At 33.8% G+C, this 8,362-nt stretch overlaps 1 long non-coding RNA gene across 1 annotated transcript; it reads right to left on the reverse strand.

Annotated features, from left to right (window-relative positions):
• Nucleotides 1-6,677: 6,677 nt before the first annotated feature.
• LOC106316831 lies at nucleotides 6,678-7,588 on the reverse strand. Its single transcript, XR_001264987.1, has 5 exons — nucleotides 7,437-7,588; nucleotides 7,304-7,347; nucleotides 7,022-7,110; nucleotides 6,842-6,895; nucleotides 6,678-6,763 (listed from the first exon to the last, which is right to left on the reverse strand). It is a non-coding gene; the product is annotated as an uncharacterized LOC106316831 (long non-coding RNA).
• Nucleotides 7,589-8,362: the final 774 nt, after the last annotated feature.

Here is an 8,362-nt window from a genome sequence, read left to right on the forward strand (position 1 = left end):
TTATTCAGATAACAACAAAATATAGATACTAATTATCTTTTTTTTTACTTATAATATATTTTAAATTTTGAATTATTTTTATTATTAATAATTTTAATCACTTATCTAATCAAATAATTATTTAATTCGTCATTTTAAAAAAAATTAATTTTATATTAAAAGATATTTTCAGATAATAACAAAATATCAACACAATATGTGTATGAATTATCTTTTTATTTTAAAATATATTTTTAGATTTTGGATAATTATTATTATTATTTCTAATTTTAATCATTTATCTAATAAAGAAAATTAAAATTCGTTTTTATTTTATGGGTAATATATATATTTTTATTCATTATAGGTATAAACGATATTAACCGCTCTGACTTTTAACATGAGAGTTTCGTTGTGAAAATTACTTCGCAAATAATAGCATAGACGAGATGAATTTTTTTTCGTTGAAACTCATTTTTATTACTATTTAAATGGAGGAGAATGAAAAGAAATACAAGCCTAGCCAAGGCCTTAGTTTTAGGAACTTGCCCAATAATAGTTAAAAGCCCACATAAATTTAAAACCCAAATCCAAGTAAGCTGCAAAAGATAAGAGGGGTTAAGAACTGAGAAGTGGTTTGAAGAGTTTTGGAGTAGAAGCGATTGATGGTTATGAGGAGGAGGGGGTGAAGACGAGGAATTGAGCCGGAATTGCATCATGTGGCCGGAAGACTCTGAATTTTGTTTCTCAGTGTCCTTGAACAGAGAATGAACCGATCTGAAAACTTGGCGATGGATCCTCGAGTTTCGTTCAGACCATATGCAGTAGATAGTGATCTGCATAAACGGGAAGTTGATTATAAACGTCTCTGTTTTGTTGACTTGATCATTAGTGTTTGATTATACACGGGAAGAACTTTGATGATGATCATTTGCGTTAATTCTGGGTTGAGCTTAATGTTTGGGTCTATTGTTTAAAAAAAAATAAAAATTCTGTCTTTGCTGGCTGTAACATGACGGCACCAAATCTCTCAATTAATTTGTAGAAAAAAGAATAAAGTTATTGATTTTATTTCTCAAAACTCTTAAAATTCTTTCTAGTCACCTCCTAAAATTCTGCTCAAATCCCAAGTTTTTTCAAAAGGGAAAATTGTTTTTTTTGAGAAAAAAAATAATAACTACGTACCTTAGATTAATCTCATATATTTAATGTTCCATTAGGTTAATTATTTTCAAAAAAGTAATAATGCCCTTAAAATTATAATTTTTAAATATAATAAATAATGGGTTCGATCAAGCGGGAACGATCGATCCAAAATTACAAAGTCGAACGGATCGATCGATCCTGATCATTATGCAGAACAAAAAAAAGCAAAGCATATACTAATCGACCTGGTCCATTTCACTCGATCGGCAAAGGTCGATTTCATACAGATCGACTATTCTCGAATTATAGACCGATTGATCCCGTGTCTAGGTAAGTATTCCAAATCGATTTCCTGGTTTTTTCGGTTATATCCGGTTTGATTCTCACTTGATTTGAACCGACCAAACACGATTTCAACTCTTTAAACCCGATTTCTTTGGGATGAAACCCATAATTTCTCATCTCCTTCACGAACAAAGGGGAAGAAAATCAAAGTATCAAGTTCATAAGCCATAACTCACTCAATTTCACACTGATTAGGTAGAAATAATGTGAAATTTTTGTGAAATGTTTTTGAACAATCAAAGGAATATAGAAGACGGTGTGAGAAGAAGGTTACCAAGTTTTTTTTGTTCTTTTTTGTTTTTTTTTTAAATCGATTTTTTCAAAATATGAAAGTGAATATTCCCAAATATTTTGTTTCCTTATTTTTAGGAACTGATTTTTTATATATCCGTAGAATACAACTAATCTGTAGAAATCGGTTTCCATAGGTTTTTAGAATTATAGTAATGTGTAGATTTTGATTTCTACATGTTTTAGATTTACAGTAAATCTGTAGAAGTCGGTTTCTACGTGTTTTAGATTTATATTAATGTGTAGATTTTGATTTCTGAAATTTTTAGATCGGTAGGTTAAGCGCCGAATGTGTATTCTAAATATTTTTAGAATACTCTTATTTACGTAGATCACGTATTCTAAACATTGTAGATTTAATGAATAAAGTGGATTTTGTTTTCTATTTCGTAGAATGTCATTTCTACTTTATTTAGAACAAAATCTGAAAATTATTATTTAAACATTTTTAGAACTGAAAAAATACCACTAAATTCATATAGATATTTTATCAATAGTTACTATTTTTCCAATTTTTTTTGTCTGTAAAACTATTTATTAAATTTATTTTCAAAAATATTAAAAGGTATTATAGAAAAAAATGACACAAAATAGATATTAGTCTAAAAGAACATAGTTATCATTTTTTTTTGCTATAAAAAACAATTTTCCCTTTTTTAAATTCCTTTGGTTTTGGTTTTGTATATAATGAAATTTTCTCAAATCACCAGTTCAATACCCCCCTTAGTATTTACGTCAAACTGATTCAAGTTTCATAATAATTCAAACTATGTCAAATATACAAAATATTATTCATATAGAAAACACAAATAATCAAAGACCAGATATAAACTCCAATCTACTCCCTCTGTTTCACATTAAGCGTCACTTTAGCATTTTTTTCTTGTTGCATAAAAAGTGTTGTTTTACAATTTCAATGCAATTTACACTTACTTTCAGCTCAATATTTATTACAAAATACATTAATCTTATAAATAAATTTATTTATCCAAAATGTTATTGGTTAAATAGATGATATTAATGAAAACATAAACATGTTTCAATCAATTTCTTAATATATGTGAAAAGTGTCTAAGGGATCCTCTTTGTGAAACAGGATGAGTATAGATTATATAGATATTATTCTTACACTGTTCTATTATGATGTAAAAAGATCAATAGATCATAAAGAAAATCACTAAACTAATGGAATTTTCTTATGCTCTTACTGAGAGATCAAAGATGTCTAAGATATGATTAATTCGGACTCTTAGGATGAGGTTCTTAGCATCGGCTAAGAAGCGTTTCTTAACTTTTAACTAAGAAAAACTGCAACTGATTGTTCTCAATTGGTGAAGATGGTTTCGGAACCAAAAGAATGGCCAGCACTTGAAAGCTATCTGGAAGATATCAAGCTTTTACGAAGAAGTTTCCTCAACTCCGACATCGTTCATGTACCTCGGACGGAGAACCTACGGGCGGATAGCTTAGCATGCAGTGCTAGGAAACAACCATCTTTCGTCGTTCACATGGGTGCGGAGTTACCGATTTGGTTTACAGAGTCAATATGAGTCTGTGAATGTCTTACTGTAAAAAAAAATCTAAGAAAAGGTGAGAACAATCTCTTAAATAAGAGATATAAGGGCATGATTAACCCTGGTTTCTTAGCCGGGATTCTTAACTCATGATTTGACATTTTTTTTGTTTTTCTTTTTACACTTTTCGCCTAAGAGACGGTTCTTATATCTAAGAAAAGCTAAGAATCTTTTCTTAGACGAAGCTAAAAACTCCAGTTAAGAGATTGGGGTTAATGATGGTCTAAGAGCCGGTTCTTAGCCGAAAAGTGTAAAAAAAAAAATGTCAAATCATGAGTTAAGAACCTCAAAATAAGAGCCGGGTTAATCATGCTCTACGATCTCCCATCCCTTTATTATTAAAGGAGAAGCAAAATGAAAGAGTAACCTTAAATTTGTATTATATTTACATCTTTGCTGTTTTGTTTAGGTGTCAGACTGTCAGTCATTCTCAGCTGTTTTTAAATCTACTCTTTTATATATAGAATAATTACGAGATAATGCCATTGTACTGATGTTGGAATTAACTTTGGCGATAGTAATGGTTTGAAACTCTTCTCCCGTGAGTTCTTCAATACATAATTATAATCATTTTTCTTTCTTATTCCCTCTCATCTCAAGTAAGGAAAATGAAGAGGAGATTTTGAGAAAAAACCTCTGATCTCAAGTAAAGATGTTGTACGACAAGTAAAGAGAAACGAGAGGAGATTCTGAAAAAAAAAAATCTGGATTCTTCCATGTATTGCTTTCTCATCGACGCGCTTCTGTTGCCTTGGAAAGCTCAAAGCGCATTCTGGGTTTTAGGAGAAGCTTATTCGATGGGTCAGGAGATACATCCCAATGCATGCAATCATCTCTTAGCTTCTCTAACGTCTGATGGATATTCTAATTTTGCTCATAAACTGTTCGTTAATATGCGCCAGAAAAATATAAATCTCAATACTCTTAACTTTAGGTTTATATAGGAAGCTTCTGTAGAAGTTCTGATATGAATCAGCTTCTGGAACTTGTGGGTGATATATAGTCTTTTTAGTGAGTTTTAACATCTAATTTTATATAATTTTCATCATTTAGATTATCAATTAGGTGTATATATGGCATTTTCATGCATAATTGCATATAATAGGGCTAAAATGCACACTTGGAAAGTTTGAGGCAAAATTGTGAGGTTATGCTTGCAAACTACGAAACATGTGGCCAATTTGAAAACCAGCAGAGATAAGGGGCCAACGTGCAATTATAAGGAAGGCTCAAATTGCACAATCGAAAGTTTGGGCTTTATTCGTGGGGTCATTTATGCAATATCTAAAGTTTGGGGGCAGAAGTGAAAGCAATGGAAATGTGAAGGACCACACTTGCAAATAAGGCTGAAATCACCATTGTTGCTCCGTAACTAGAAACTGAAGGTGACGACGATCCCCACGGCCACCACGACGGCTGGAACTCGATGAAGAAGACAAATTGCGAAGAAGAGAAGCTTGGACCGGCTATATCATGGTGGGAGTTCGCAGATCGAGCTAAGCCATGGCGATGGGGGAGAAGCTCGAGGGAGACAAAGAGCTCACCGCGAGCGAGCACAAGACCAGGTGGTGTACGGCTTGAGAAGCCACGGTTCAGATCAACGGCCACGAAGAAGAAGATGATGACGGCGCAGACTCACACAGCGGGTTGGTTGCGACCGCAGAAACATGGCAGAGACTCGAGCTTGGGAAGGAGCCAACACGGACCACAGACGCGGGATTCGTGGCAGAGAGCTCCAGGGAGAACCGCGGGTAGACGTCGCGGGTGAAGCCAGACCGCGGGTAGACGTCGCGGGTGAAGCCAGACCGCGGTGAAGAAGAAAGTGAAACACACGTCAATCGCAAACGCGATTTGTCACTGCTATTAGCGATTGCGGTCAGAGAAGTGCGTTTGGCATTTTTAAATCAGCTTTTTACCCTGGTTTTACATGGTTTAATCCGGGTTTGTCCGGTTAACCCGGTTTGATTTTAAAAGCCTATAAATAGGTATTTTAAGGAAACAAAAATGCTAGACTACCTAAGCTATAGTTTTGTAATTTCTCTTGTTTCTTAACTTGAATCTTGTAAATCTTGTTGGTTTAAGTATTTATTTTGTTAACCTTTGTTTATCTATCTCCTAATCTCTTATTTATCCAACAATCTATTATGGGTTTGTGTGGTTTCATGGAGATTAGTGAGTAGAACCTTTAGAGTTTTGGGTTTAGTAGACTAGAATGATTAGTGCTTGATCTATGATGCTATGTGCTTAATCTAAATGATCTTTACTTGATTGGTGGGTTTAATGCTAGATATAGGTTGGGAAATCATATCTTGATCGTAAGTTATTTCATGACCGGAAGGTGTTCGATGAAATGCTTGAAATATCAATCAATGTGTTTTACTTGCTTAGCCAACGGGAGTTGATGCTAAAGTTGTTTAGTGGCTATAAGGACTTGTGATTCATGCATGCTTGATGGTAATTAACCAATGGGAATTGATGTTAAAAACTTGATTAGCTAGGAGTTATTGTCACGGGAGTGGATTAGCTCAAATTAGTGATCTTAGGCCTAAAGATTAGCAATTGTTGATTGTTTGAGCATCTTGAGATAGTATTTTATCACTCTAGTCAATAACTGACCCAAGAGCTTGTCTTTATTTGCTTGTATTTACTTTTAGGTGTCTTTTTATTTCACTATTTTAGATCATAAACCTCTTTCTATTTGCTTAGATTAAGAAAGCTCGTGTATTCTTGGTGTTATAAGTCTCTAGTTCTGTGTGGATTCGATCCTAAAATGCTATAATGATATACCATTCGATTGTGGTATTGTTGGCACATTAGGTTAATTGACTTGTGGTTAAACGTCTAATCTGTGGGTGAGGTTAAAAGGTTAGATTTTACTTGACAAAAAAAAATAAAAAGTCTAACTTTTAACATCAATGGATCCATTATTGCACTGTTGATTCTGCATGGTCTTTGTAAATCTTCAGAGAAATGGATGCCTTCTACATTTTGGAAGAGCTAAAAACAGAGATTGCAAGCTGGATTTTATGACCTACAGAATCATAGCCAAAGCGTTTGTAGTAACTGGAAATCTGTATGAGAGACAGGTTGTCTTAAAGAAGTAGCAGTGTTAACATTACGGAGTAGTACGGTTAGATGCGCAAGGTTGTTTATAAAATTAAATAATGGATCACCCAAAAGCTGTACCATAGTGTCTTCTTTACTACTCTGGTTTTTCTAGTGTTGCCTGCTAATCGTGAGTTCGAATCTATTGGCTGTTCAGTAAAAAAAATTGAAGGAACGGTTCAGAGAAACATTATTCTACCTGTGTGTACACTATTCTTCTTGAAGTGGATTTTTTTGTTTGCGTTAGAATTGGAACTATACTCCTCTGCTAGTCATGGACGATGTTGATGGTCATTAAGATTTCTTGTGGAAACGCTACCTTTCTGCAAGCACATAAGAAGAGTTGTAACTAATGATCGTAAGTATTGAAAGATACCACATTTGGTGAGAGAATTCTGTACCTGGAAATGCAATAGACCTTCTTTGACAGCGTCTTTTAAAAGGTTGAATCGAAGCTGAGGACATCAAATATTAGCAGCACTAAGACTAGTGTGAATCAAAATTCTTAGCTGAATCACTAACTGGAATATAGTTTGTATGAATCTCAGTAAAGCTCTATGTAAACGTTTTCAGTGATTTACCTCCTGGAAATATTTGCAAGCTCTTGTTGATCGCAGTAGCTTTCGTGTATGTAGACATACTTGTGCAGTATTTTCTGTTGGAATAAAACCTGAGCAATAAAGATACCAAAAGAGTGTATGAGCTAAACCTGAACATGTACATGTCGTGAAAACAATGTTTTCAAAAGAGTGTATGTAATATTGATGTCTGAATGATTTGTATAAGAATCAGTCAGAAAACTGGTAAACTTTTTTAAACAGTTTTGTTCATAAAACAGGAATAATAGAAGAGACAGCTCATACCTTTACGTGATTTTGTTGGTGAACTATCTTAGACATTCTTATTGCTGAAATTTTAGAGAAAAAAAAAGATTGAGAGGATTGTAAGGATAAATTTCAAGGGACAGAGACTTATTTATATATAATCGAAGATTACCACAAAAGAGGTTAAAGAAGTAATGGAGATCGTGATTCGTGAGAGTGGAGAGCTGATTTTAGTGAATACGTTGATTCAACGACGCTTGAGTTAACGGCGCTTGGATTCAGCTGGAGTACTAGGGCTGCGATGAATCGATTTGGAGAAGACGATGACTATCTATATTACAGAGAAGTGTTAGCCATTATTCTGGAAATAAGTTTTTTTTGGATAATCACTAATGGAAGATGATGTTCTATGGGTGAATCATTACTTTTTTATAGGTGGATAAACACCGCCTAGAACATGGATAAGTATCATTGATTGAAATTCCGTCCTTGATGTGCGTTGATTGAGTTAAGAGGTTTATTAAAGACGATGAATCAAGACATCTAGTAACGTTTCACAGTATATAAACTAAATACAAAACGATTCTATGGAAGCACCACAAAGAGTCTCTACGCCACGATTCGTCTAACTGGATATGTTGTATTACCATTGTTGGCTAGCTGACAGATCGACGAAGAAGATAAAACCGTAGTTCCAGAGAATGCCTCTTGCCAATAGAACTGTATTTCTATCGGGCTGGCACTTGACATTCTGAATAATAAAAAATAGCCCAGTAAGCCCATTAACAATAAGAAAAGACAAAGCAAAACACGTTAAAGCCTGGAGACGTGTCACGCCTGGAATCTTCGACTTTCTTACGTGGATGATGACGTGGCGCGCCCAGGAGAGAGAGATAACTCTCTTTTATATATATAGATAGATATGACATAAACTAAAATAATTAAATATTACCAACAGTCCAGCCTACGCGACACTACCACAAATTTCATCTAAAGATTAGTTAGGAAAAAATAATTTTAGAATTGATGTTTTTTCTTAGAAAATATGAAATATTAGTTTCTTTATCAGCAAAAATATATTTGAAAATCAATTAAAAA

Source organism: Brassica oleracea, chromosome C9 (assembly GCF_000695525.1).
Source record: "Brassica oleracea var. oleracea cultivar TO1000 chromosome C9, BOL, whole genome shotgun sequence".
NCBI classification, from domain to species: domain Eukaryota; kingdom Viridiplantae; phylum Streptophyta; class Magnoliopsida; order Brassicales; family Brassicaceae; genus Brassica; species Brassica oleracea.